This window comes from Chroicocephalus ridibundus, chromosome 3 (genome assembly GCF_963924245.1).
Source record: "Chroicocephalus ridibundus chromosome 3, bChrRid1.1, whole genome shotgun sequence".
In the NCBI taxonomy this organism is placed as follows: domain Eukaryota; kingdom Metazoa; phylum Chordata; class Aves; order Charadriiformes; family Laridae; genus Chroicocephalus; species Chroicocephalus ridibundus.
Window position 1 is genome coordinate 73,248,925 of NC_086286.1, and position 24,457 is coordinate 73,273,381.

Consider the following 24,457-nt stretch of genomic DNA (forward strand, 5'->3'; position numbering starts at 1 on the left):
AAGTTTTGTTATTTTCTTTCTTTCTTGAAAAGAGAACTGTCTTAGATGAATGGTCACTGGTTTTAATTAGTCATAGGATTGCTGCTATGCCAAACATGTTGCTTGGTTGCTGTAAAGGGCAGAAATATCGTCTTCCTCCTTTCATCCTTCACAGTGAAGCAAAATGCCCCATTTAATACATATTTTTTCAAAATTTTATCTACTGCTTATTAGAAGACAAAGCTTCCCACTGATATATCTGTCTCCATGCTCCTGGGGGAAATATGGCACAATAGATGAAGAGAAAAGAATACGTTCATCAGTCTTGCATCATGGTGACTCTGCAGTGACTCCATATATGATCTGATAGAAGTTACTGAAAACACATTGTATCCCACTTCTCCTATCTATGAGAGAAGGCTAATACTTTTCTGTCTTGTAGGAGAGTTATGAGACTAAATTAATATAAAGACCTTTCAGATAAGTGCAAAGGCATTATTTCCAGGAAAAAAAAAAAAAAAGGTATTAGAAAGCTTTGAGAAAAAAAAAAAAAAGAACCATTCTTGTTATCTGACATTGCAGATGACAGAATATTTTTTTTCTTTTATTTTTTTCTAAATATTAAGTATTGCCCAGCAGCTTACCAGGAAGAGGCATTTTATGTAGTGCAGTTAAAGGCTTTTCGTCTGACAAAACTTTCTGCCAGAAACGTTCCTCCCTATTATTTTGGTCTATTAAACAACATATAGGAATCCTCCCTAGAACATTTCTTGCAGCAAGGAAAGAGGAGTAATAGCTAATATTTTAATTCTCTCTTAGGGATCATCTGAGACCCTCCCCTCCATATGCAAGAGGTGGAGAACAGATAGACAGCTAGCTGGACTGAAGAAATAAGAGGCAAGCAGAAGAGTATTTTATAATCTTTACTTATTACAGGCTTGGACTTTCTGCACAGTACTCCCAAAGTTATCTTCCGATGTAAGAGGTAAGTGCTCTAGCACAAAACATGCATTCAAATGAGATATAAATGACTATGTTCTGATTCATTCTGCATCCTTGCACAGTTATTGGACAAGGCCTGAAAGACCAGAAAGAGAACATAAAAGGAAAGTCACAATCTAAACGCAACCTTTTGTACTCAGATGGTTTCTCTCATAGATTGTAAGTAGCCTTTTTAAGGAGAATCACTTTCCAACCTACAAAGCTCAATTAGATCAGAGATTCTTTGAAAGGTCATCAAGGTTTCTCTAGGACCCAATCAGACTATTTCACATCGCTGCTATATGATATATACAAATAAATCTAAATATGCTGTATTTCTTTCAATCCCATGATCCCTTAGAAAAACTTCTTAAAACTCAATACTCCAGAACTTTAATATGTATGAATCCTTTATACAGCTCTTGACTTATTTTATAGACTGAATCGTCATTTAGATGAACACTTGGGTACTAAAAGAATAATCTCTTTTTTGCATTTCCAACCCAAGAAAGCCCACAACATTCCTATTCAGCCAATCTCTGAACAAAATAATAGTTTTAAAGTTATTCTATACCATTTTGACTTTCTAAATTAAAATTTGTGGAGGGGAAGAAAAGAACAAAACCTTTTCATAAAAAAAAACCAAACCCAAACAACAAAAACCAAACTACAAAACAGGTCATAAACATTTCAGCCAGAATGTTAGTGACTTTTGAAAAGCAAGTTTGTCATACTTACCCCTTAAAAATCTGAGAGACTTAAGATGGTAGAATTTTTTTCCCCTATGAGATCTATTCTCTGTAACCTATTGAAATGCATGTTTCTCAGCAGCTAATGATTTTTTTTTCATATCATTCTGTACCTTCAGATGTTGCTGGTTAGGGTGTAAATTTTCACGGGTGAGGATGGAGAAGTTCCATATACGAGTTTGAATCTGCATAGGTTCTTAAACCTATACTCCTCCATGGACTTGTGGAAATTTTTCTCAGTCCCTAGACCATCAATTATAGACCATCAGCTGCATAAACAGTGTCTACTCTCTCATCCACTTTCCAAAGGAATGGCTGCACGATGTTTTATTTTAGTGAGGCCTGGATTTGGGTTTTCCTTAGTGAATGCTGCTGAGCATTGAGCCCTTCCCATGACCAGTTCAGAATGTTCCTGCCCTGCCTTGGCCCAACAGCCAGTGAGCTCTGACTTCCTCATGGCCAAGCTCTACTCACCTGTAGAAACATCTTTTCCACTTGAGTCAGCTTTTAGAACAAGATTTCCATCTTGAAAATCCAGGCATCAAGGAATAGCTTTGAAAACACAGTCTGGACAATGCTGAATCCTTGAATTTGTGTTGATATTCTGTGGGAAGCCAATATGCACATAAAAAAATCTGATCTGACGTGCACTTTAAGGGCTGACTCCTTAACAGATGTAAAAGCTGTTACCTCACTCAGTATTCTTCTTGGTGGGAAGAGGAGGGGGCCACTGCAGGAGACTAAAGACAGAAAACAATGAGTACTATTTTACAACATTGCTATAGTTCTGCAAAGCTACAAACGTGTCTACTGCCAGATTCAATTACTATAATCATTCTGAAACATCCCATACTGGAAAAACAAAACACACTGTCTCTCCTGTTTGAATTAGGTAGGGAAGAGAGATACACTACTGTCATTGCGTCTGTTGTCTACCCGGCCTTTTCATAAGTAATTTGTCAAGAGGGTTTTATGTGTCCCAGGGTAAGGGCCAAGCACTATGAATGTCAGGATCTACTGACAAGGTAGATAATGCAATACCTTTTACCGGGCCAACAAATAAATTATTATGCACTAGCTTTCAGACCAAAAAGGCTCTGTCTTTTGGACATTGTCAGAATTTCCAGAGTATGGCATTTAAATGAGGCAGGTGATTTAAAGCCTTTCAGCTGTCCAACTTAAATCACATCTTAGGGCTAAATCGGAAAAAAAAAAAAAAAAAAAAAAAAAAAAAAAAGAGCCTTCTGGGAGAAAAAGCCAGGCAGGATGTCCATAAACCCGGTTTCCTCTGTTTTAGGGAACCTGTCCTGATATGTCTAACTATGAAGTTATTCTATGGGTTTTTTTTAAAAGGTATTTGAAGAACAGCATAGGTTCTGTAAAAAATTGTCAAAATAAGAATCAGGAGTTGGGATACACAAAGAGAAATTACACTCCCTAATTAATTTGCAAGAGGCTCAGGAACCCTTAAAAAGCTGACAAGGGCCCCTCTGTAACCTCTCAGCAACGAAGCTGTAGCTGGCTCGGGAAACAAGTGCAAGGGCACACATTTCTCCTTTGTCTGAAATTACTCGGCTTGTGAAAAAGATTTCCTTAGAAGAGGATTGCTCTTAGACCTTCAGCTAACAAGATATCTCAGGCCTCCTTTCCAGCTATTTTCTTTCACTGGCACATTGTTGGAGAGCACCATTTCAGTATTAGTAAACTCCTGATGCTACATGTGAAAATAACAGATTATTCTCATCCTCCGTTACAGTGACCAGTAAGTCTTGTATATATGCCACTGTTGATTGCTTTATGGCCCATTTAGTGCTTTTATACCTCTTCCAGAAGTGTCCCCAAATCCCTTTCTCTTCTTACAACAGTTTATTTCACCGCAGACCCCAAGATGGTGAAGAATCACTCTACTTTTTAATCTTTCAACAATGGCAAATTAGTACTCTCTCTGCTAAAAGACAGCAGTAAACATTCTTTTAACAAGCTTCCTTAATCTTTAATTCCCAGTGTAATGGAAGAACTACAGCTAGCAATAGGCAGTCACTTTGAAACAATCAGCACCATGGCTTGTAAGATTTATGGAACACTCAAACCCATGAAACTGCTTAACCTATGCTATACAAAGGGCAACTTCATAGCCTGAATGCATGAGAACGTTTTGTTTCTTAACACTAAAAGCTGGAGATGTAGATCTCAGACTCAAAAATCTGTCACTAAAATAGGAAAAATTAAAAAATGTAGTGCACCTGAGCAATAATCAGTACCTTAAATTTTGTAATTTGTAGATTAACCTTTTTTATTATTTGCAGTAAGTTATCAAGTCCTTTCCAACTAGTGACCTAGCAGTCTTTTTTGTCTTTTTCTTTATAATAGTCCCTTTGGTATTACCTAAACATTTTCTGATGGAGTTAAATCCAGCTGGTCACAAGTGGTGTTCCCCAGCCCTCAATATTGGGGTCAGTTCTCTTTAATATCTTTATCAATGATCTGGATGAGGGGATTGAGTGCAGCCTCAGTAAGTTTGCAGATGACACCAAATTAGGTGGGAGTGTCGACCTGCTGGAGGGTAGAAAGGCTCTGCAGGGGGATCTGAACAGGATGTATCAATGGGCCAAGGCCAATGGTAGGAGGTTCAACAAGGCCAAGCACTGAGTCCTGCGCTTGGGTCACAACAACCCCATGCAGTGTTACAAGCCTGGGGAAGAGTGGCTGGAGAGCTGCCTGGCAGAAAAGGACCTGGGGGTGTTAGCCAAATGCCAGCTGAATATGAGCCAGCAGTGTGCCCAGGTGGCCAAGAAGGCCAACAGCATCGTGGCCTGTATCAGGAATGGTGTGTCCAGTAGGACTAGGGAAGTGATTGTCCCCCTGCACTTGGCGCTGGTGAGGCCCCAGCTTGAGTACTGTGGCCAGTTTTGGGCCCTCACTACAAGAAAGACACTGAGGTGCTAGAGTGGGTCCAGAGAAGGGCAATGAAACTGGTGAAGGGTCTGGAGCACAAGCCTTATGAGGAGCGGCTGAGGGAGCTGGAGTTGTTTAGCCTGGAGAAAAGGAGGCTGAAGGGAGACCTTATCGCTCTCTACAACTACCTGAAAGGAGGTTGTAGAGAAGTGGGGGTCGGTCTCTTCTCCTAAGTAACAGGTGATAGGGTAAAAGGAAATGACCTCAAGTTGTGCCAGGGGAGGTTTAGATTGGATAGTAGGAAAAATTTCTTCACTGAAAGGGTTATTAAGCATTGGAACAGGCTGCCCAGGGAAGTGGTTGAGGCACCATCCCTGGAGGTATTTAAAAGACAGGTAGACATAGTGCTTAGAGATATGGTTTAGTGATGGTTTTTGTCAGAGTTAGGTTGGTGATTGGACTAGATGATCTGAAAGGTCCCTTCCAATCTAGGCAATTTGATGATTCTTTGATTCTAAGACATTACTCGTGTTGTCAAAGTGCTGATAATAACTAACAAACTCGCATACTAAGAATCACAGCTGTCTCTCCAGATTAGGAAACAAATATCATCTATGGATTCATACAGAATTTTACATTTTCAGAACTCTGTGTACACTCTGGATAATTATTTCTCCAAGCAACACTATTAAGAGAGCAAGCATTTCATATATTATTCTCATTCTAAGCATGGATGCAGTGACAGAGAGGTAACACAATTAGTCTATGGTCACAAAAACCAAGATGGGTAGAGGCAGAAATACCCTCTGCCCAGCTCAATACCTACTTTGCTTTGCAGCTGCACCCATTAGGAATTACTAGTCCTCAATTCAAACACTGAGTGTAAAACAAATGGCGATACACAGATACACATACTCATTCACAGGCACGTACAACAAAAGTAAATATGAAATGTTAAACTTTCAATTTTAACAGAGGCCATAACATTATTACTTATAAAACTATTATTTTTTACTTTTTTTTAATATTTTAATTTGTTCTTTATTGTATCAGATATAATGATGACTTATACAACTTCCATGACCTTCTCTGGATCATAGTCTTTTAGCAAACAAGAGAAGCTCTAGACGAAGACCATTTACAGGTACTTGTCCAAAATGGCTGCATGCTCAACCTCTTAAAAATGGGGATAGGATATTTTTGAAAGGTTATCTGATTCACTGCATTAAATGAGTCCTTTAGGACCATGCAAAGAATGTCCTGAAGGCACACACATTCAACTTCATATTAGTGAAAAAAAAAAAAGTTACTTATGAAGAATTGATTCGGGATTAATCATCTGGCTTGTTATTTCACAACAAAATTTCACTGCACTGTTTGCTAGGCTAAACAATATAGCAATATAACAAGAGACCTTTCTAGTGCTACTGTAAATAAGTATTATTTTGAATTTTTAACTCCTTATATTTCCCTAGTTACACTACTAATTACCTGTTTAAAAGTCTTTGAAGTATTAGCTCATTGTCAATTGTGATGCAAAATTTTTTATAAATCCAACACATTAGACCAAAAATGTGTGTCCATAAAATCCCACAGCCCCAAATGGAACTTGTTCCAGGCTATATATTTAGCATACACAAACATATCCATGTTTGTATGCAGGAGGTAGACAATCCAGAACAGGAAGTATATAACATAGAAAATAAGCAACGGTATGTTTTTTTTGATCATGATTCCTCTATCAACGAAATTATATATGTGTATGGTATAAATATTAGTTCTATAAATAGAACCTTGAAATAATTCATATTTTACTGTTCATCAAGTAAAACAATAGGCTTTACATTTCTTGTGAAGGGTGATCTCACATCTCCAATGGATTACAAACAAAGGATCGTTTGTCAACTTTCTAAAATATTAAGTACTAGTAAGAATTTTCTGACAATAGCACAGCACATGCTAAGTACATGCTGGGAAAAGCAGTTACAACAGTTGCACGCTTTCAAATATTGATTCACCCTAGTAAAGCTCATTTCCTCTGCTGATTCATGTTACAATTCAGTCCTCTCCTGTCTAACTTCCACAGCATCAATAAAAGCAAAAAACCTTCTCTGCTCAGAACTTTTAATGAAGCCTGGCTGCAACACACATTAACTGCATATTTTTTTTTTTTTCAACTTGTTGAGCATGTCTGCCTGCCTTTCAAATACCACTGTTATACATTCAACCAAATTAAATCAGTTGTCCCCTCTTCCACATAAGTGTTATCATCATGAGAAATAAAGGACAGTAAGTCACTCCGGAAAAATCAATCTGAACAAAACCATAGTTTCATATTCACTGGTTGGTGTTTTTTCAGAGGTTCTATATCAGTTAGAAGACAAGAGAGACAGAAACCATAATCTGATAAAAATGGATGTCTCAAAAGAAGAAAAAGAAACAACCCACCACATTAAACACGGATTTTCAAATAGAACAGTTAGCTCTTTGGGAGATCAGACAGCTCTAATGATTTTGGTAAGATTGCCTTTGATCTAACCGAGAATCTGGTGCACTTTTTTAACACTGGTTAAAAAATTAGGACATGCAATATTCTGTTAGAACAGAACAGAACACACAAAAAAGGTGTATCTACATTAAAAGAAAAGGATTTCCAATGTAGTATCTTCCAAATATTGCATAAGATCATTTCTAAACTTCAGAAAACACCACGATTATGTACTTGCATGTCGTTTCAGTGCCAGAATTTAGGGTCAAGTTTTGATGCCCTGTTCTGCTGTAAAGTTATGTTACACCCATACAGATCCAGCTCTAAAAATTTCTGTCTCCATCCAAATACATTCTCTCTTTTCTAGTGATGACTTTGAGAAAGGTCACCCTTTACTTCCTCCGTGCTCCGAACATTCAATGTTGTTGTAGTCTGGAAGAACTTACCAAAGTATTCCAGTTAAAAAGCAAGCATATTTTAAATCAGAAGATGGGTTCTTGAAACAAGCTAACCAAAGAAGTGGTAAATGTTGATTTCTTAACATCTTCGACATCAATAATTTATACCTTCCTGATCAGACATGCCTATCAAATACTGGTTACTGAACTTAGTGAATTTCTGTCAGTCGGTGACCTGAATGAACAGACAGGATCCCATCATCTGATGTTGCACACCATGAATCTCATTATCACTTACATTTGAAGTTCTAACTTTAGATGTATAAAAAAAATGTGTTTAAGGCTTACCTTCAGGGTCCATGTTTGAATCTTTTTCTGTATATAAAAATATCAACTGTATTCCGTTACCCTTTCTGAAAGTCTAACTTCCCTTTCATTGTTAACAGTGAAACAATGAAGATTAGAAAAAAAGCAGAGACTTAAAGCCAGCAAGAAAGTCTTCTAGGAACAATATAGTTTTGCATGAGATGCTGTACTTGCTTAAGTTCAAGCCCATTACACTTTTGAGAGTAAAGGTTTTAATATTAAGTGGTGGTTTAGATTCAGATTATACCAGTCTGTATTATTAAATAGATGTTACTATTTCCTAGTAAGTTATTTTAAAAACACTGTTTAATTCAATCTACTCCACATATTAAGATACAGTGGCAAAAGCCTGCATTTCTTAAAATAAAATTTTATAAAGATTCATCTTCACTGAAAGCTTTATCTATCATAATGGCCATACAGGATTTTCTATGAGGTGTTTGGTAGTTTATTAAAATTACTGAAAGTCCCCTAGGGCACATAGACATTTTTATTTTTATTTTCGTATGGCTGATCAGTCCTTGACTAGTAAAACACTTCAGAAATGAAAACAAAATAATAGAAGTTCCAATCTACTGAAGGGCTTCAGGTTTGGCCGAGGACCTGATCTCAGACCTCCTAGCACTGTCTTCTTCTGTACAGCCTTTCCCTAGTTATTAATGAAGTTGTATGCTTCCACGCACAGATTCAAAAGGTCACACAAAACTACTTTTGTCTGTGCAGTTCTCCAAATCCTCTATGCTTTACATCTGTCCCATGTGCTTGTCACTCACACTTCTGAACTTTACTTAACTTCAGCACCTGCTGAACATTACAATCTATTTGATGAACATAGCGACACAGCTCTTGACCTTCATAAATATGTGACAGCAGCTTTCAGACAATGGAACACGGCTCGTTTGACAGACGTTAGGGTTGCAGTACTCACTTTCAAAAGTGAATTAGTTTCCACGTCTTCAAAGAGCAAATGTATGCTTCCAGTCTGAACAAAATTAAGTTTACATTAAAAGAAATGTTTAACAAGAGTGAAGATTCCAGCAGCTTTATCCAAACCCTCTTACAACAAGGTAGGGGGGATACGGGAAAGAGGAAGAAAGAGAAGCACTCTGCCTTGTAATATCAGCTGTTCCACTTCGTTCTTGAGACAAGAAAGAGTCTTCAATGTTTTAGAGATATACTTGTACATAAAGCTGTCTCTCTAATACCACTGAGTATCCTACCTAAAAGGAGTCTGGAGACCACTCATTCAAGCAACATTCATAAAAACAACCGGGTATGCCATGTGCTTCAAGATACTTAAAACGGTTTGTCAATACTGAGAACTGAATAAGAAAAAATCCAAATTAAAATAGCTATGGAAAATATTTATCTGCATAGCTATCAGGCTGTATCTCCACAGAGATGATTTTTGTTTGTCTAAACCAATAGACTAGTGAAGCCACATTTTTTTCTTTTCTAGAGACTTTCAGTAAAGGAACACGTGTACCAAGTCCACTTCATCATTTTATGTTATGGGTATTTTGAAAGACAGATTATGTATGTGTTCCAGAAATGTTTCTCAAAACAGTGCTGTAGTCACAAGCTTTATAGCACACTATCTCTGCTTCGAGTAGATTACTCATAGGTCAGAAGTGTAATCTTATACAACATGTTAAAAATTATTTTCAGTATTAACAAACAGAATATATAAATGCCATACTCACTAATATTTGCTTTAAAAATGTCCAAATACACCATGTTATTTGCTTTATCTGTTAGGTACATTTCCGTATTGTCTTTCTCATATATTTTGTTGCATTCACACTCTCAATGTTAATTTAAGCAGCACTCAGAACTGACAATGCAAAAGCAGTAAGATTAATGAATGTGCAATACAAACAGAATGAGCATGCCAGGAAGTTTATTGTATGCTTCAGACACAGTTGTTTATTGTTAAATGCACTCAGAAGCAGTGCTTTTTTTCAGCTGCAACATATAAAAGCAGCCTTGATTACTCTGTTCTACTGGTAATGGATGAAAGATGCAATAATGGTTAAATTTTACTGACATTTTCTGCTACTTGGCTACCCAGTGAGCAGGTCAACAAGTTAAATAGTTAATAAATAATAGTTAAACAAGTTTGGAAAAATGTTGCAATGCTATAAATACCCAGAATTATATTTTCTAGCTGCCACATGCTTATATGAAAGGGTGTACTGCTGTGTAACTTTTCTGGTTGTTTCTGCAATTTGAGTGCATTTACCTTTTTTACCTTTGACTGAAGAGAATTTCTAAAATTTGTTGTTTCCTAACAGGATGGCACCTTAAATAAATGCTAAAATAGAGATGTCTGCTCTGCATACTCCAGATGTAAGGTAGGCAAAAAGTCAGAGGAGTTAGAGGGAATCTCCCAGTGCCAAATTACAGATTTAAGAAAGATTCCAACCACTCAGACATATATTTGGAAATTGCATCTAAACTAAGTGTACACATAAAAGGGATCTTTTCTCTTACAGGAGTCATGAAAGCATTCAACTGATCTTGTTTTTTATAGGTTGTTTGGAAAGAGTATAAAACTAAATCCCTACTCCTCCAGAGTAAAAAAAAAAATCTCAAGCATCATCAAGATGCTCTGAGCCTCCAATAAAACTACTACGATATTAAGTAAGTTACACAAATTGTAATTCAGTAAGGAGAAAAACTACAGAAGGACAAAAATAATTTAAAAATTATTAAACTGTCTCCAGTAAGGATGGTAACCCATGGTTTTCCCTAGAACATCTTAATCTTAATATAATGTTTAATTCAAACTTGCATTTTGCTTGGTTATATATAAACTGGTTACAATGTTTTTCAAGTATAGGGAAATTCTTCCCTGCCACTCAGTTCCCACATTTGAATTTCTGAACACTAGCAGGCATAAGAGAATTAACTCAGAAATAACCGTGTGTTTATTACTACCATTTAAACAGCCTACGCTTCCCGCAGTCATTTCCTTTTCTAGATGTGGCAGTCTGGTGAAGTTCCCACTGACTGGAAAAGGGGAAACACATACCCCGTTTTTAAAAAGGGAAAAAAGGATGACTTGGTCAACTACAGGCCAGTCAGTCTCACCTCTGTGCCTGGCAAGATCATGGAGCAAATCCTCCTGGAAACTTTACTAAGGTACATAGAAAATAAGGAGGTGAATGGTGAACACCAAAATGGCTTCACTAAAGGTAAATCATGTCTGACAAATTTGTTGGCCTTCTACGACAGGGTTGCAGTGTTCGTGGATAAGGGAAGTGCAACTGATATCATCTACCTGGACTTGCGCAAAGCATTTGACACTGTCCCACATGACATCCTTGTCTCTAAATTGGAGAGACGTGGATTTGATGGATGGACCGCTTGGTGGATGAGGAACTGGCTAGATGGTCGCACTCGAAGAGTTGTGGTCAACAGCTGGATGTTCAAGTGGAGACCCGTGATGAGTGGAGTTCCTTAGGGGCTAGTACTGGAACCGATGCTGTTTAGCATCTTTGTCAGCGATATGAATAGAGGGATTGAATGCACCCTGAGCAAGTTGTCCAACAACACTGAGCTGTGTGGAGTGGTTGACACGCTAGAGGGAAGGGATACCATCCAGAGGGACCTTGACAAGTTTGAGAGGTGGGCCTGTGCAAACCTCATGAAGTTCAACAAAGCCAAGTGCAAGGTCCTGCATGTGGGTCGGGGCAATCAATCCTAAGCACAAATACAGTCTGGGCAGAGAATGGATTGACAGCAGCCCTGAGAAGAAGGACTTGGGGGTGTTGGTGGATGAGAAGCTCAACATGAGCTCAAAATGCATGCTCACAGCCCAGAAAGCCAGTCGTATCCTGGGCTGCATCAAAAGAAATGTGGCCAGCAGGTCGAGGGAGGTGCTCCTGCCCCTCTGCTCCACTCTTGTGATACCCCACTGCATCCAGCTCTGGGGCCCCCAACATAAGAGGGACATGGTCCTGTTGGAGCAGGTCCAGCAGAGGGCCACAAAGATGATCAGAGAGCTGGAGTGCCTCTCCCATGAAAAGAGGTTGAGAGAGTTGGAATTTTCAGCCTGGAGAAGAGAAGGTTCCGGGGAGACCTTATAGCAGCCTTCCCGTACCTAAAGGGGGCCTACAGGAAAGCTAGAGAGCTACTTTTTACAAGAGCATGTAGTGATAGGATGAGGGGTAATGGCTTCAAACTGTAAGAGGGTAGATTTAGATTAGATATCAGGAAGAAATTTTTCACTGTGAGGGTGGTGAGGCACTGGAACAGGTTGCCCAGAGAAGTTGTGGATGCCCCACCCCTGGAAGTGTTCAAGGCCAGGCTGGATGGGGCTTTGAGCAGCCTGGTCTATTGGAAGGTTTCCCTGCCCATGGTAGGCGGGTTGGAACTAGATGATGTTTAAGGTCCCTTCCAACCCAAAAACCCCTATGATTCTATGTTTCCATTTTTCTTACTTAACTTGGGTGGTTTGACACACAAAGAAACAACTACATCTATTTATCATTTATCAATCCATACTCATACAAAAACCAGCTGTATTCCATGCTTAGTGGAAGGAACTTGGACACTTGGTATCAATACCCTGGTTGTTAAGGCTGGACAGCATTCCCTGGTCTTGTTTCAGTGCCTCCTGCAGTCGTCCTCTGGTCTGCAGTGACCCAAGGCAGCAGATGGCTGAGGAGGAACTTAATGCAAACTGTGGGTGCAGTGACAATTACAGACCCTAGCATTCTTCTAGGTCAGTGCATGAGACTCCTGATCATGTCACATCATGAGGACAGCCAGTGCGATAAGGCTACAAGGAAAGTCTATCTTCCACCAGAGCTCAGACTTCGTCTCAGAAATCCTTGCCAGGGATGAATGCTTCAGCACTCACACAGCAGGTGTGACTGTGAAGCGAAATCATGAACAAACCTCATGGTGGGTAATAAGAACTTGCCAGGTGCATAAGTTGTGATTGTCGGTTTCTGAATGGGAACTCTTGATATATTAGACCTGGTTCAGTCATGTTAACCCAGCCTCTAGTGATGCTGGTGATCAGCTTTCTTATCATACGTTACAGTGGCTTTTCAGTCGAGATAGTCCTATGCTGTTGCCTTGAGTCTGTGTAGAACTACACACCCACAGTGATTAGGTAGGAGTCATTAAATATTTTAGTCATCTACAATGTATTCTGTAGGATCATACTCAATAAGACTGGAAGAGAATTTCAAAAGTTCATTCTTCAAACACAGTCTGAAATCCTTCTGTTAATATTTTTTGAGATAAAAAGCTTTACACGTATTTGTTATTCTGTAAGAGTTTCTGGAATGGAGAAAAGTTGGCTGCAGGTATTAAATTTCTTCAAGGATGCAACTTTTAATCAATTTGAACACAGGCCAAGAATATACAGAGGCTTGTGAATTATTATACAGGGGCTCAAAAGAATTATACGTTTGGAGATGATACTCTGTAGTTTTATACAGAAATAAAAACACAGAAAGATCGCATATCTGTTTCAACTGCAAAATTGAACTTTTTAAAATATTGGATGGAAAACTGAAATTTCTGTGTATCCAGTATATTAGATAACACAAGAGAAAGTCTGGCTATTAATTAAAGGAAATGTGTTCCCTTAATTACAACATGCGGAAGTTTAAAACTGTTTGGATTATTTTCTTGTTTTCACACCACAAATAAAGAGTACCGCATTCATATACAGCACAAGTACTTTTGAAATGTCTTTAAAGCAGACAAATATTATTAATTTACACCTAACAAGCCAACAGTACAGCTTCCACTTAGAGCACTGTAATCCAAGAAGCTCAAAAGCACAGATCCATTCTAGCCAACGAAGAGGCCACCTCAGAAAATTCCCCCTTCTGCCTTTTTCAAAGGGAGAAACACTATTTAATGTCATTGTGACTGAGAAGTAAATTTTCAGTCAAAAATAAAATAGAGAGAGTCGGTTCTGATGAATTATTGCAATGCTTAAGATGCAAACACCCTTTACACGAGAAGTATTTTACACATATAGACTGGTTGCAAAATATGTGGCAAAATAATAATTTACTTATTTTAAATTAAGACAATCACAGTAAAATTTGAACTCAGCCTTATAAATGTAGGCAGTGTTACATTAGCCAGTAGGGTACTTTTTCATCATTTAATAGTTATGGGAGCTCGTGGATACCAGATTACCTCTAGGGAGATATATTCTTTTTCCATGACTTCAGTAGAAATGGATTTAGAATTGCAAAAGAATTCTAATAAAGATGCTGAATATGAATGGTTACACATTTTAAAGCCAGTATATTCACTAGTTCATTTCATTAACTACAATTTTAGATGTCACAGAGATTTGTTATGAGATACCTTGTACTCCTCAAAAATAGGAAGAGGAAATGACGATTAAAAAGTTAGCTTTATAAACACAGGTTTTTCTGCAGAAGTTAGATGTATTAAGCTTGTGTAAAATGAAAAGTTAAAAAGATCCAGCCACCTGTTAATGTTGCCTGGGTAGTATCGCAGCTTTCCTCACTCATGACCTGACAACAATCACCTCAAACGTAAATATAAAAATCCAGATTAGCTTCAAGGAAAAGATGAAAAATAATAACTCATTTTGCAATTTGGCTTAGAATTATCATTGAAACATTGGCTATATGCATGGAAAAGTAAGAAGCCTAAAAAGATCCTTGGGTTACGGACTAGTGTAAGGTGGCAGCAGCTAGTTCAAACCAAAAACGCCAAGAATTAAGAAGTAATCAAGAGGGTTGAAACTCTGTTTCTTTTTATAAGAATGTGGTATTTTCCCAGTCATTGCAGTATTTTTAACCTCCCATTTCAAGATAGCAGTGTAGAAAATACTACTTAAACCACAGTGTCTTAAAAGTCTACAACTAAGGGACAAAACCAGATGAAAGTGAATCTTAGATCCTTCTGGAAATTAAAAGGAAATAGGCACCTTTTCCAATCTGTGCCCAGGAATTCACAGTGAAATCTTGAACGGCAGTCTAAGGAAATGCAAACGTTGGTAATAATTTGAAAAATGCTAATCTGATAGAACACTTAAAATACAACAGAGGTCGTTTTTTTTTATTTTATTACATTAGTATTAGTTTCTAACACTGAAAGGAGTTCTTTAAAATATCCAAGCAAAATATTAATGAACACGGGAGACTTTTATTTCAAAATAAACACTTGAAATTGGTGTGTCAACAACTGGAGTGGTATCATAATCACCAGCTGTGTCACAGCTCCTTCCTTCCCTCTTAAGCCTTCTGACAAGGAAAAAACCAAGCTATTAAAGTTCACTGCCACATCAGCACACCATCACCACACCAAAATGAAAAACAGTCATCACCTAACTTCAAAACCTTTGCCCTCCAGCAAATGCTGAAACTTTAACTACACACAGTCCTAAATCTCAAAATCACATTGTATATTTTTGTCTGAGAGTGGTATCTAAGTCAAAATCGCTTCCTATCTCCATCTCCTTCCAGAGATAGAGATAGGAAGCTTTTTATTAGTCCTGAGATCTAAATTTCCAATCTCGGTTGTATCCCTTGGGACCGACAGGAGCTTGTCAGAAGCACGAGGCTTCCTGTTCCAGCCGCCTCGCAGTTTTAAAATCTCCATTTCCCATCTGAGGGCTGTCATCCGAGATTCCACCAGCAGATGAGGTTTAAAAGAGTTTAAAACTTCATCATCATTTTAAGTTACTCCCTTCTTCCACACTAACAAGAGCACATGGGTAGGATTGCTTTTCTTCCCTCAGTTTTGAAATACATATTAAAAAGAGGATTTCTTTCATATACTCGTGCGAGCAATGATGCCTGAATGTAAAAGAAGGCCTTTTGTTTGTAACTGCTTTTATCTTCTAATTCATAGTTCTTTTCTGCAGAGCCACAGAACACACTGATTCCTTTTCAAAGAAATCTTTGTGACAAAACGGCTCATGCACCTGTCAGAGTAATAGAGGATGTTTTTATGTTAAACAGAAACACAACCCCCCCAGCAATACCAGTGTTAATTGCTGTATTGTTTCAAGAAACAAAAACTCACAGAAAAAACGGCAACTGCCTACATAACACTGTGTATCTAGAAATTGTTGGACGCTAATTGCAACAAGCTTGCGACAGTTGTCCCAGCACTCCTATTTCATAGCACAGAGGCTTCAGGAAAAAAATAATGCTTTCATCTTTCTGGCTTTTGAATCTTTGGTTTTCGTATCGGTTTACTTTGTATGTAGTGACTGTTGCTTTTAAGTAGCTACTGGCGCACAAACTGATACCAAACACGCAACAGCACCCACACCATTGTGGCTTGGAGCCGGGTGTGCCACCAGGCACCAGATGTGGTAGCTGCCCTCCCATCCCTTGGTTCAGACCACGACCCCTCTCAGCTGTGGTTTCTACAAGCAACTGAGGGAGAAGATGGGACATGACATGACAGGGGACAGACAGGACACAGATACGCAACCAAACCAAAAAAACCCAAAACAATCCCCAAGTTACTATTCTGTGAGGCCACACAGATTGGCAGAAAGGCAGAGTGTTAGCAGCTCTTCTATTTGCAAATAATGTTATCACTGCAAATTAATAGTTATCCCCAGAAAACATGAAACACCACTGCAATTTTATAAACCTGTTTAATTTTAAATCCTGCATTTTCAAATCAAGAAACTCAGACTGAACTGGGAATTAAAAGAAACTCCTTCAGGTCAAAGACATCTCTAGTTTGCCTCAAATGTCACAGAAAGCAGGATTTTTTTTTTATATATATATATTAATAACTGGTTCTATCATATAATTTGGTTTTATAAAAACACAGATCTAAACAGTCAAGTGGAAGTTTCACAATGACACATTCCTTAATCCTGACGGTTCGGCGTGGGCTCTCTAAGCAGTAGGAAATATGGAACAACAGACACTGTAAAGTCTCTTCTCACCTTTCAGAGTGTTTCGAAAGCCTAAGAGAGAAAACTGAATTAGACAATTAGAGATGCACTACGATTACACCATACGCGGTAAAAGGATTTTAAAGTTTCTACCTAAAGATGGGCAAGGCAGACTAACCACCAGTGCTGCACCACCAACCTGAACTAGAAAGGACTGCCAAGTATCATGCAACCCTAACACAGTCAAAGAGTTCACAGTTGCACTACCCATTCCACATTAATTCCTCCCTGTAAAAATATCTATGGTAAAATCCCATCAGCCTAAACAGGGCCAAAACTTCACTCCCAAATCCATTCTCAAACAATGCCCCAACTGTATCTCCCAAGTTCAGAACTCAGCTTTGGCCTTAACTGCAACAGATTTGTTACACAAAATTTTCTGGATCAAGTCTAAAGAGATGAGGTTGGGTGGGAATTATTTAAAAAAAACCCAAAACAAACAGCAGATGATAGATGGATGTGGATGGACTTGTTTGACTAAATGTTGGCACCTGAATCATTCAAGACAGAGACCCCTTTTGAGTCAGAAAAGAGCTATTTAGAGTTAATTCTATCCCAAAGTAAATGTTCAGCGACGTTAAAAACAGATGAACTGAACATCCTCCTAAAGCACCCAATTCTCTCTACTTGGTAATGAAAAGAAAACTTACACCAAGTTCTATACACCTATGATTTTACCTTAGGAATTCTTAACCTATATTTAAAATAAAGTGATGTCCATAAAGATGCCTTTCAAAACCAGGTATCTTCCGGATTTGTTTATTTTATAGAGCATATTAGATTTTAGTTTAGCTTTCCTAAAAAATAAAACTCAAGTGATTATACTGTCTGTCACTGTCCCGTCAATAGGTTGATTTCGTTCGTGTTTGAAAGAGGACAAGGTTTTAAGGATATTAAAGTTTGTTGGTTTTTTTGTGTTTTTTTTTTTTTTTTTTGCTGTTAGAAATTTAATTCTAGGGAGAAGAGAAAGATACTATTTATCCCTTCAGTAACGGGAACTCAGAAAGAGCTCAGCCCAAATCTGTTCCAAGGGGCAGCAGCCAACGTAGAGGGGGAAAGAAAATAAAAAAAATAAAAAAAATTATCCATTAAGCAGGTGCACAGCTTTAGACAAACTACTCTGACTGCTGTGGTGGTTGCATGACAAAATATACAAGTGTGGGCTGGTGTGCAAGGACGGATGACAATAGGAAAGCAAGTTTCATTAGTTCTGCTACTAATGGAACAGTTTGTTTTAGCTTATGAACGTTCTAGAAAAATTTAACGGTTATTAGAAACTTTGAAGATTACATTTGATCATTAAAGTGTGAAATAGAGAAATTTATGTCTGTTTTAATTGAAAAGCTTAATGCAACCTTTACGGCAGAGTTACCTCCTGATATATCTGCAACTGTCTGCAGAAATTTTTTTACTGTGCATATTTTACATATGCCAGGAGATTCTAACTATGAGAATTAGATGGTGAGGACAGAGACAAATTAATGTAGATTCAATTAAGATGTTCATAATTAAAATCTTTACACTTAAGACTGATGTATTTGTCCTTTCTACCTTTTCTAGTTGTATAAAACAAGTGAAAAAGTTGGTGCAATCCTAAAGGAGTCATTTTAGCACTTCTCAAGGGAATACCTCTCCACACAGTATATACTCAAACCGTAGATTTGATGGTGAGTTGATCAGCACCTCAAATCCTCACCTGCAGCACTCTGAAGAGTTGAATTATTCTATTGCAGCTAGTCAGGTTTGTATTTATGTGGGATAAAACTAAGATGATGAAGCTGTAAGGCCTGCAAGGGTGAGAAAGACAATCCTCCTGCTCTCTGACGCACCTGGTGTTGCATAAACTATGTCAAAAGAACTGCTATGACTCCCTGCCTTGTCTCCTGGAGACCTGTGATTACAGGGTCAGCACAGGAAGGTCCAAAGATAAAAGCAGATTTGATCCAGAAAATCATCTTTAACACTCTCAAATATATGGATCTACAATTAAGCAATTAGATTCCAAATTAAGTTCCCTTACCAGCAGAAATTTAAATTCATACTTAAGGTCTTACTGTAAGAGGTGACAAAAAGCTATTGAAGTCCACATAACGAAAAGGAATTCTATGGAACTACTCTTATTTGACACCTATGGCAGAATTTGGATCATCGCTTGTGGCAGAGAATATATAACAGTTCCATTAAAAAACTGGAGCCACAACTGCCAGAGGAAAATAGGGGCGAGGCACATAGAAGGAGTATCTACAACTTTAGCAGCCGCCCACGCACCCCAAAACTTGGATTCCGTCCTCTCCACCAGCATCATAAAAACTCAATATTCATGTGTTAGTCATAAGACAATATTGAATTTAAATGTGAAAACCAAAACAGATGTTTGAAAGTGTTAGTCTACAGTGTCACAACTGTGCATTTGAGCACCATCACACTGAGACACTGTACAGCTTACTGGGACCATAACGGGTGTCAGATGGTTCCCTCACCATTTGCATGGGGGAATTTATATTCCCTCCTTCTCAGATTAGAGTTGTACTCAGAAGCATCTTATCCAGTTTCAGTAAAAGTTCCTCCCTTGGGATTAATGGCAAAAGTTGATCAGAAAGCCATCACCTACTTGCTTTATTTAAATCAAAAACACTGAAAAGAAAAAACATAGGGTAGCTCCATTACTGAATTCTGTGAGTTCTTTGCTCCATTTGGAGCGCTTTGAATACTCTGACAGAACGGATGTGGTGCTTTCAAGTGTACGCATCTCAAGTTACTAGTTGAGGCCAAAACAAAGGAAGCAACAAAAACCACTTTTCAGTATCTGATAGCTTGTCCATAGCTTCTGTAAAACAAGTTGAGGGCGGTGATTGACGAATGGGATCTCAGACAGGTGATTTGAAAGACAGATAAATAGCTGCTGTCTGGCACATACTCACAACTTCATTTGAACTGGCAATTTGAGACTACGAAATACGATTTGCAGCCTTACTGTACAGCATGGGAAAACGGCATGGCAGCCAGCATACAATAAGATGCCAAAGGAAAAGCAAATGCTGAAGGAACTTCTTCAATGACTAATGAAAAACATAACACAAGGAGGCTCTGAATATGAGAGAAAGATCCCATCCAATAGAAGTTAATAGAAAATAAAATCCCTGTAATGTCCTACAGAGGATTCAGAACTCCGTAACATTTCTATACGATGCTCAGTTTTGTAAATTCTACTGGTGGCCATTGATTTGTGTGACAGTGGGATGATAAATTGTCTATCATGTTTAAGGACTTGACTGTAAACCCTACAAGAAGTTTTCTTTTAAAAGTCAGTTTTATGAAATTAAATTAATAGTAGGACAAACTAGTAATTCTGTGATTTCCACATTATTATTCAAGGCATGAGGCAAAGCAATGTGGCACCAATCAGTAGGTGTGGAAGCTTGTGCACTAGAAAGAAGAGAGCAGAGGGAGAAGAGGTGAAGGAAGGAGGCAAATCAAAATGTTAGCTTAGAAGAAAAATCAACTAGGAAAATGAACAAGCTGTCTAGGAGAAAAAATTTGAAGAAAAAAAAACAAAGCAAAACTCAAATGTATCATCTTGAGGGATAGGTCTCAGAGAACGAAACTGATGAAAATGAAAGAACGAAAAAAAATTAAAAATAAGAACACTGGAATCTGTATGCTTCTACAATGTTAAGATGAAATACACAATGTGTACACAACACACACATCTATGTTGATATGTAAGAAGTTTTTTTCCCAGAATAAAATGCATGCTACTGTGATATATAAGCATCAAATATGCCTAAATTTCAGATGGCCACATTATATATTAAGGCTGGTTTTGAGGTTGAGTTATTTAGGTGTCCGGTAAAGGTCACCGGAGTGCTGGTAAAAAGATCATGCGACACCAAGGTGTTATGCATTTTTATAAGCTATGCAGATGCTGATTTGGTAACATTTTAGAACCGCAGGGAGCACTTTCTGCAAAATTATTTCTTATAGCCATCTTTTAACATGTACAGTTCACTATCTGGAATCACAGTGAAACAAGTTAAAAGGAAAGAAAAAAACTGAGATTGATGAAGTGTGGTATACCTCCAAAAGAACTCATCAGTAAGAGCGTCATTACTATAAGATACGGTCTCTTTGAACCTTGGAATTCTAGTAGCCAATATTCATCCTACTATCTAGGCTCTTTTTCTGTTTATTTTACATAGTTTCTTCATACTCTTCTTGGTATTTTCACACATAAGGAATACATGCATTTATACTTTGGGAATGCTGAAGGACACGCTAATCTTTGTCCATAGAGATACATTCACATTATAGATGAACCACGTGAAACTCCTGAGGTCCTTACAGATAGAAGACACTGAACTTATGTCTGGAACTAGTATTTCCCCTTCTAAATTCTGTATCAGAATGATATTATCAGAATTCATACAGTTGAAAAGAAAATAAAGTCTCCTAAAGCCTCCTGAAAATTTAAGTGTCTCACTTCCAACTAGTTCTGGGTAAATTATTGCATTTTTACATTTTTATTCTATGTTGACTTCTGTTACACTTCTGTTCAGACTTTTTTTTTTCCACTGCCTTTGGTATAAGGAATAATTCTAAAACAGCTTCTTTCCTACAGCTGTTAAAATAAAATGTTAAACAAAGAAATGCTCAGGATAAAAATCCGTATTATTTCACAGCCACTTTTTGTCTTCCTGTCTGAAGGCATGGTGACCAGAACTGCAAAGAAAACCCTTCTTCAATGACACTGAATCTCAGTTTGATCTCTATCATTTCAAACATCACTGTTGCTGAGCTACCTGTCTTCCACAACCTGTCCTTACATCATGATATTTCTTCCTACCTCAGTCATTTGGGGATTCTCTTGCTCATATTTCAAAACTTAAAACTTTTATATAGAGTTAATTTATTCATCCACTAAACAAAAGGATGAAAGAGTAATGTCATGGCTCAAGATTATTATGAGAACTGGGAAATAATTGGAATTGTTTTGATGGAAAATTAAATTTATGAAATTTAACTTGCAGTCAAATTTGCTATGAAACAATTTATTATTTTATAATTACAATAAGACAAATGTCATTGTAAATTAAAATCAGAAACTTGTTCTTTTATAACATTTTCAGAATATCTTGATCTTATACCAAGAATAACTTCCCTCTTCATGCATTGATTTAAGAAATAAAATTTATTTCAGAAGTTTATTGGGATAAATTGGGATAATTTTTCATCAAAAGAATGTTGAATAATTAATTTTATTGTAAATTATTATGCATATTTTGTATGCAGGTTTTGGTGTATTTTTTGTGCATTTTTGGATTCCTTTTCCACTCTTCATAACTTACATCAATTCGTAACTTTTGTTTTGAAGTCAGCTAGAAAAGATTCAACATAGCAAAGCATTGACTCACAATTTGTGAAATCTAGACAAGTACTTTTGCAGACGTTTGATTCTGAGAGTGGAAATATGCATCTCCGTTTAGTGATGTTTTTACTGGTTTTAATAACATTTGATGTCCATAAGAGATCTATAAACCCCTGCCAAGGTCAGACCTTGTACTAGGTAACATTCAAACAACTACTGAAAGAGCCCTTTCCTCAAAGAACCTGAAATCTAGGAGAGTCTAACTCCTCTTTCAGCAGTGTCAAATTGATGCTTGAACAATTTATACCTCCAAGGTTTCTGTCAGGGCATCATGTAGAAAGCCAAATGCAGGGTTAAATGTGTAACATGCAGAGATTTAATAGAAGTTAGAAAATGAGGCAAATGAGAAGATCAAGGCCTTTCATGTTAGTAAGAGATAGGATCTAGACAGAAATACAGATCATATGCGGATCAAATCATACTCTCAAGATGTCTGTCATTTCAGTCTTGAAAGGAGTGGCCTGATTTAATTAATGATCTTGATTTAGGAATCTTAGTTAGATGTCTAAAAAGTTTGGTGGCATGCACCCTGAAGTTCAATACTGCATATCCTCTGCTCAGCCAAGCCACTAGAACAACCCTCATGCCATACCTAAGCCATCGAGATTCACAAACTTGGCATCCTGATCTATGAGGGGTATGCAATAGGCATACCCTGAGGAATAACTCCAGGATTTCCTCAATACTTTTTGCTACACAAAGGCAAGAATGGGGGGATTGGGGGACACAGGGACGGAGGGGAGTTAACCTAGAAGCATACGTGTAAGTAAAAAACTTAAGCAAGTGACCTAACAAACAGACTAGAGTCAGGCATCCAGTTGTTGCTTTTTCTTTCATTCCCAGGATCTTGCTCGTTTTTTGCACATTGGTCAAGTGCTGGTAAATATGGGTCTACAGCTTACCCAAATGCTCTGGCAAGCTGGCTAGGATACTGCAGTTGACCTTTTGTATCAGCCAAGCACCTACAAGTCCATATAACCATACAAAAGTTTCTCTTTGAATCTGGGCTAGGTATATTACAGAAGACCAGATGATTGCATGCAGCAGTTTTTTTTCTTCTAAATCCAGAAAGTATACATCACAGGGAAGCAAGTTAGATTGTTTTAAATATGATTATGTAGATGGTACTTTATAGGTATGTGAGTCTAAATTCAGGATCAAGCCATTGATCCTGATTTATAAACCTATTGGTAGCTAAACCAATACCAATACTCAGAAGACAACAAAAACATGCATTCTTCCACATGAAGTTATGCCTTTGAATGCTGATTTTCCACGTTATTCTTTTATTTCTGACAAAAGGCTCCATTTGAGTCGTTAAGAAGAAGAATTTCCCTTTCAAATCAATGAAGGTTGCAATTCTGATTTCAGTGTTTTAGGAATGGTGACAGTTTCTGAATTACAGGTTCCCATACGCTTGTTTGACTCAGATTTATAAGCAAGGTCAGACACAGCAGTGTGAGAATGGCATTGTAATTAGAAAGGTGCTTGTTCTGCCAGCTAGGTGTAAAATGCCCCAGCAGTGCACAGTGAAGCCTTTATTTTATGCATAAATTAATTGCAATAACTATCAAACTACAGCTGGTAAGGCAGTCAGACAGGAGCAAACAGGAATTCCAGACTGCCAGAGCATTCCTGCTGGAAAAAAGTGTCTCCACAACACAACTTCAGCTATTCAAAGTGACAAACAGGAAAGGGAAAATGCCTGCTTGAGCACCTGGCTTGAAAGTGAGCATCTGAACAGCTGATACTCTAGACAAAGGCAAAAGAGGAACACAGAAGAAGCCTTCAAGAGATATAGCCCAAGACCAAACGTTTGAGGTTTCATGTTTTTGCAAATTGCACTTGAACTATAAAACTGCAAAGTAGAACTGTTAGTTTCTATGGCTTCTATACTTGGTTATCCCTTCAGCCCCTTCCTTCTGCTTTTCCATATGGAGATGGAAAGACAGCAATTATACAGGGAGTGTGCAGCTACATGATACAGGGTCTCCAGCAGCAGTAACAAGAATTCTGATCTTCTTCCCCTGCATACAGTGATGCCTCTTTCACTTTAATGACACAACCCTTCGTGAGGCCATCCTTTGAACCGACTCACTGAACACATATGAGCGTAAATAAATCTTGAGGGAAAGAAAGTTATTATATTCGGAATCCGATGCAGAAGCGAACATCTCTCTTTGTCAGAAGAGGTGGCTTGCTTTGGTTCCTTCCACTCTGGAGAAGAACATTTTCCCTACTGCT